At 44.2% G+C, this 6,573-nt stretch overlaps 1 protein-coding gene across 4 annotated transcripts in view; it reads right to left on the bottom strand.

Annotated features, from left to right (window-relative positions):
- PPP2R5C (protein phosphatase 2 regulatory subunit B'gamma) overlaps positions 1-6,573 on the bottom strand; it is a 2,766,797-nt gene that overhangs the window by 2,555,590 nt on the left and 204,634 nt on the right. The window lies entirely within an intron of this gene.

Consider the following 6,573-nt stretch of genomic DNA (forward strand, 5'->3'; position numbering starts at 1 on the left):
TGAAACTGTGATAAAAGACTATTAATATCAATCTTGGACAAAAATCAAGAAACGCTTTTAGTTCTTCCTCCAGGTCCTCAGTTTTCATAGATGGTACATGAAGGTTGGGGACTGCACACTTCATAAACTATGCTTTCTCAGCAAGGATGAAGGTACAGTTGTGCAAGTAAAACTTCCCTGCTGCGGTATCTTTAGCTATGCAAGTTACATCCTGCCAGGATATAAAAGCCAGACAGCTTCCAAAGCTTCTGGGCACCTTTCACACTCCAAAATTGTCCAGCAGCTCTAGCTGAACTGAATGAAAGACAAGTTTGGGTAAGAAGCTCTTCTGAGCTTTTCTGCTAGAGTGAGCCTTGACCCTGCCTGAAATAGTTTTGTTATGGTGAACAAAACAAGAGGCAATAGCCTGAAACAACCATTTGGAACTAGTCGGTTTTGACACTTACCTTCACAAGAAATGAACAACTGATTCAAAGATTTGAAAGATTTAGTCCTCTCAAGATAGTAAGTACTGGAGCTGTATGTGGACATCCAAGATACGGAGTATCCTCTCTCTCTCATTTTCAGGTTCAGGAAAGAGAGCAGGGAGATGGACAGTTTGGCATAAAGTAAACTCTGAAACCACTTCAGATATAAACGGATTAGTTCTCAAAAAACACTCTGCCCCTATGGAAAATGACATTGGGCTGACTCACCATAACAGCCTGCAGCTCAGATATTCTTCTTGCTGAAGTCACAGCAATCAGTAAAACTGCTTGCCATGTTAAGAGCCTCAAGTCAGCCAGATTAGCTGGTTCAAATGGAGCAAGTGTTAGGATCTTACTTTTGTGCTAGAGAAGTTAAGGAGAGACCACTAGTTTTCCTGGAGGCTTTTTATGCAAAAACATCCTTCATAGGTAGGTAACTAGGCCATCGGCCCCGGGGCCTATACAAGCCAAGCCAAAAAGGTACCCTGGCTTTTGCCACCCAAGAAAATTATTTTCCTTGGCCACTGTCGAGCAGAGCCACAGAGGTGATCCCAGGGTGAATTTCCTATTTCCCATCCAATCATCAAGATTTTTCTTGAAGAGTGATAATGAAGAGCTTTGTTTGATATAGATAGGTAGTTTATTCCAGAGTATGGGAAGTCTCTGGGACAGGAATCTATCCCTCCGGCATGTTCTGTTTATTGTGGTGACAAGGTTTAGGCCCCTAGAGCGTGTAGCTCGGTGGGATTGGGATTTCTTTAAGTGGTACATGTCCAACAGCTCTGGGTTTGACATAACTTTGTATGTTAGGCAGAGATCATCTCTGAGCAGGCGATATGACGGAGTAAAGCTGGAGTTTTTTGAGACTGTCTGTGTAGGGCATTTGTTTGAAGCTGGTAATCCTCTTTGTGAGGTATTTCTGCGACCTTTCCAGTTGTTGTAGATGTCTTGTGAGGTACATACCAAAAGGGGTGTTGTACTCTATAATGGGTCTAATGAGTGATGAGTAGAGGGGAACAATGACCTCTTTTTTTCTGGAGGAGAAACATTTTGTGATTAGGTGTGCCACGTAGAAGGATTTCCTGACTACTGTGGCGGTGTGATTATCAAAGGAGAGACTACTGTCCACCTGTGTTCCAAGGTCTCATCACATTTTTGGTGTTAAGTATACTACCGCCTATGTTGTAGTTCATGGGTACAGAGTTTTTACCAAAGGGGATGACAATGCACTTTTTGGCACTGAGCTTGAGTCCATGGTTTTGACACCAGGCATCTGTCTCAGTGAGGCCCTTTTGTAGGATGTCCACATCGTTAGGAGTTTCGATTATGGTTCCAAGTTTGCAGTCATCTGCAAACTTTGTTAGCCAAAGACCTTCTGTGGTAGCCTGTACTTCAGAGAAGTAGATATCAAACAGGAGAGGACCCAGGACTGAACCCTGTGGTACTCCACTTGTCACTGGTCTGAAGTCGGATTTGGAGTCTGCTACTTTCACAGTGTGGGTTCTGTCAGTGAGCCAGTTGGCAACCCATCTTGTGTTATAGGAATTTATATCTAGTTTAGTGAGTTTATCTATAATTCCAGAGTGGGGGATAGTGTCGAAAGCCTTGGCAAGATGTAGATAGGCTGTGTGAACCACCTTACCCTTGTCTACGGCTTTGGTGACTGCTTCAAAGAAGTCTATCAGGTTTAGGAGACATGATGCCTTTTACAAACCCGAACTGGCTGGGGTCCAGAGTTTGGAGATTACCAATGTCTTTGTTTAGAAGTTCCATGATGATACGTTCCATGGCCTTGCAGACTAGGCTCGCCAGGTTAATGGGGCGGTAGTTCCCGGGGTCCGTGGTGGCTCCCCCTTGTGGAGTGGGATAACCGTTGCTGTGCACCATTCAAGCAGGCACAAAGCCTGAGGTGAGGCTATGACTGAACATGGTACTTAGGTGGGGTGTCAATTCATTCTGTAGTTTGTGTAGAACGCAGCCTGGGATGTTGTCTGGTCCCATGGATGCTGTGTTCTTGGCTTTGGAGAGTGTGTTTTTTTACCTGTGTAGCCGTGATTACAGGAACGTTGCATTCTTCCGGTATAGAGATGGGCTCTTTAGGGGGTGAGAGGGGGGGTAAAGTTAGCACTAAACCTATCTGCCAGGATGTTGGCAATATCAGTTGGGTCTGTATATTTAGTGCCATTGTGCTGTAACAGAGCAGATCTGAGTGTTGCCATTGAGATTCTTGACATAGCTATAGAATGCTTTGTGGTTGTCTTTAGAATCAGTGGTGATTTTGTTTTAACTAGTTTTGGAGGATTTTATCAGGGATCGCAGCTTCTTACTGAGGCTGACCAGGGAGCTCCTCCACTCATGGGATTTTACTCTCTTTTGCAACAGTTTCTTCCTTCTGTTGTACAGTTTGCTTATGGCAGGGGACCACCAGATTGGCTTCCTTTTTTTGGAAGAGAGCGTCTTGGTTCTGTTTGGGATAGTACAATCTATGCATTCATGTAAGTGCTTATAAAGTGCAATTGTGTAGGATTCAGTAGTCGTAACTGTATTGTCCATCTGCACGGGTGTCATAAAGTTCACCACTTCTGTCTTAAGAAGCATGAAGTTGGCTTTGGAGAAATTTTTTACAATGGTTTCCTTAATGAGGGGTGGGGGTGGGACGTGGATATCAAGGGTGATTAGCTTATGGTCGGATCAGACCAACGAGGAGTTGACTTCAGGTGTGGAACACCGGTCACTCATGTTGGTAATGACTAGATCTAGGATATTGTTGCCCCTGGTGGGGGTGTGGATAAGTTGATCCAGGGCATTGGGGTTTATAAATTCCAGAAAGCGTTGAGCGAAGGAGTTGGTACACGAGTAGTTTTCCCAGTTAATGATGGGGTAGTTGAAATCGCCCATTATTAGGGTGTTTGGTTGAACCCTAATATTTTCCAGTACATCAAGAAGAGAGGAGTGGGAATCCTAGGGCACGGTGGGTGATCTGTAGCAAGCTACAATTTGGATTGCAGTTTTGCCCAGAGTTAGTTGCACTTGGATAACCTCGACTGCATTAAGCTGAGCAACTAGCCTGGAGGTGTGGATATCCTTAATGAATATGGACACCTCCGCCTTTGGTGTTCCGGTCCAGGTTACATGGCTGAAAAGCGTGGTATGAGTTATAGCCTGGTAGTGCAGGGGTGCACTCTGGAGCCTTGAACCAGGTCTCAGTCACTGCACAGACATCTATGTTCTCCATTTTAAGGAGTGCCTCGAGTGAGTGCATTTTGAGATTTATACTTCTAGCATTAGTAGCATCACCCTCAGTTTTTGCTTGCCTGTTCCTGTCACGGTGGTGAATTTGTCATTTGAACCTTGCCTAAAAAAGGCACTATAAGGGGCAGCAAGAACCTTAGCCAGTATCCGGAATCCCAGGGGTGACAAGTGCAGGCCATCTCTGGCAAAGCATCGTGGTCTGTCGACCATGTCATCCCAGGCAGACAGATACTGGATCCCTTTAGAATGGCACCAGAAGCTTAGCCAATTGTTGAAGTCAATCATTTTGTCCTTGTACTGCGGCATCATTCTGGGTGATGGCAGAATGCTACTCAAGGCTAGGGTCATACCTGCCTAGACTACAAGACTGGAGAGCTCTTCCATGTCTCTTTTCATGTAGTCCAGGGAGGCACGTCTGAGGTCGTTCACACCAACATAGACAATGACAAGTCATATTTGTACTTGTTGTGGAGTGACCTGAGTGCGTGGGTTATGTGGTGGATCCTGGCACCAGACAGGCAGCTGACAGTAACCTTCTCTTTGTTTAGCCTGCTGAGTGGGACATCAGTGTGCTTGACTATAGAGTCACCTATGACTAGTGTGTTGGGTACGTTGTTTTGCCTTATTGGCTGTAGTTGAGTGGCATACTGAGTCTGCGGGCTATGTGTCATTTGGGTTGTGTTGGGGGGTGGAAGTTGCTTGCATTTCTGCTTTGGAGGTCCCTGCTGCTTGAGCAGATTATTACTGAGAGCTTCAGCGAATGTTTTTGTGTTTCTATGTGTTGATTTTGGTGGTGTAGATTTAGTGAGACTATGCGAGGAGTGTGGTGTGGTGCAAATGTTTACCTTCTCCTCTTGACTGTCAAGTTCAGTCTTGATTGGAGAGAGCTTTACCTCCAGTTTGGCTAGATAAGTGCATCTCTCACAGGTTGTAGTGTTGGGTGGTAGGAGGAGAGGGTTGTCTGTGTACATGATGCAATTTCTACATTGCCCCAAGATGCCCAGATTCATCAGATAGACAGGAGAGAACACTGGGAGCTGACCCTTGGACAAGCCTGAATAAAAAACTATTTTCCTCTAGATAAGTGAGGAAAGTGAGTACAAGAGCTGTTTTTCTCTAAGCAAGTGAGGAAAGTAAGTACCAAAACGGTTTTCCGCTAGGTAATGAGGAAGGTTGAGTGCTGTAGTAATTAGTAGGTTATTTAGTGCTTACAAGTTATGAACAAGTGCTGATCATGAATAAGCAAATTCAAGTGCTAAAACTAAGAATCTGTATCTGGACTGAACTAGTTACAGGAAAGGGGGGAATAAAGTGCAAATGTGGGCTTTTAAATCAGAAAGTTGAGAGAGATGGAAAAACTGCCCAAATGGCCAATGACTACAAGAACATTTTTGACACGAGACTACACTGAAAGGTAAGGATCCATGGGCACACATGCTGAAATGGCCAATAAATTAACCTTGATAGAGGAATAAAAGGCCATTGGACAGTAACTCAGACAAACACTGTAGAACAAGAAAACAACTAGAATTAAATGGGTGCTGGTTATGTTGTTGGCACCAACTAGAAAAATTTTTCCATTTGGTAATGTATGATCTTCTAGCAGCAAGCTTTCTTGTGTCTATTAGTACCTGCTGCAAGTCCTCAGTAAACAAGTTCCCAAAAGGAATTAAGACCCTTTCACCCACACAGTCAACTGAGGTTGATTTGTATCAGGGTGTATCAAACACCCCTGTTCTTGAGTGAATAGATCCAATCTGTGGAAGCTTGTGGTAATTGCTCCTGGCCATTTCCAAAAGAAGGGAGAACCACTGTTGCACTAGCAAGAAGGGAGTCACCACAATGATCTTGGGGGATTCCTTCTGAATTTTCACCTACCCTGGATATTATTAGAAAGGATGGGAAAACATACAAGCACATTCCTATCTGAAGAAAAGAAAAGACATCTGTCCATGAAGTCCTGGAAAAGAATCTTGCCATTTGATTATTCAGAGAGCAGGCTAAGAGGTCTACTTGAGGAACTCCCCACAGATGGACCAAATCTTGAAGAAACTCTGACTAGATTTTATTGGCGAGGGGTCTGTCCTGGTCTTTGACAGAATGTAGGATGCCTGTAGAGTGACATTGTTGTGAAGCAATATCCCAAGCTAACATGGCTAGTCTACAAAGGGGGTGCGACATGGTTTTCCCTTGCTTGCCGATGTACCACATGACTGTGGTATTGTCTGCAACCACTTGATGAAGAGGACCCCGAAACCAAAGATGTTTCACAGAGTTGAGTGCCTTGATCAGGGCAAGCACCTTCTTGATATTTATGTGCTTGCATCTGCCCTTGTCCCACACCCCTGTACTTTTATTGCTTCTGAAACTGCTCCTCAGGGAAAGTCCAAAGCGTCTGACTACTTTGGAACAGGGAGAGAAAAGGGAAGATTTGAATTTAAGAATAACTGTGGTCTCCACCAAAAAAATTTGTCTGACAAACCCCAGCACTGGAAATCGAAAAGGGTGTTGATTCTGGGACCAAAGAGATTTCAGATACCACTTTATCTTTCCCATGGGGAGTCTTACCAGGGGGTATCAAGAGAATCACTGATGCCATGAGACCCAAAATCTTGACGTATTCCCTTGGAGTAACCAAAGTCTAAATGAAAAACCTTAGAAATAGATCTAGATAAATATCTACTTTTCCAGTGGAAGAAAAGCTCTTAATTGAGCTGTCCAGTTGACATCCCAGGAACATACTCCTGTGTGACGGAGTCAAGAAAGACTTTTGAATATTCTCTTGGAATCCCAGTTTGTGTACGAGAGCTCTCAACCCAAGACACAGAGAGATTCCTGACACACTGAAAAAGAC

Source organism: Protopterus annectens, chromosome 6.part0, assembly GCF_019279795.1.
Source record: "Protopterus annectens isolate FY-2018-M chromosome 6.part0, PAN1.0, whole genome shotgun sequence".
Lineage (NCBI taxonomy): Eukaryota > Metazoa > Chordata > Ceratodontiformes > Protopteridae > Protopterus > Protopterus annectens.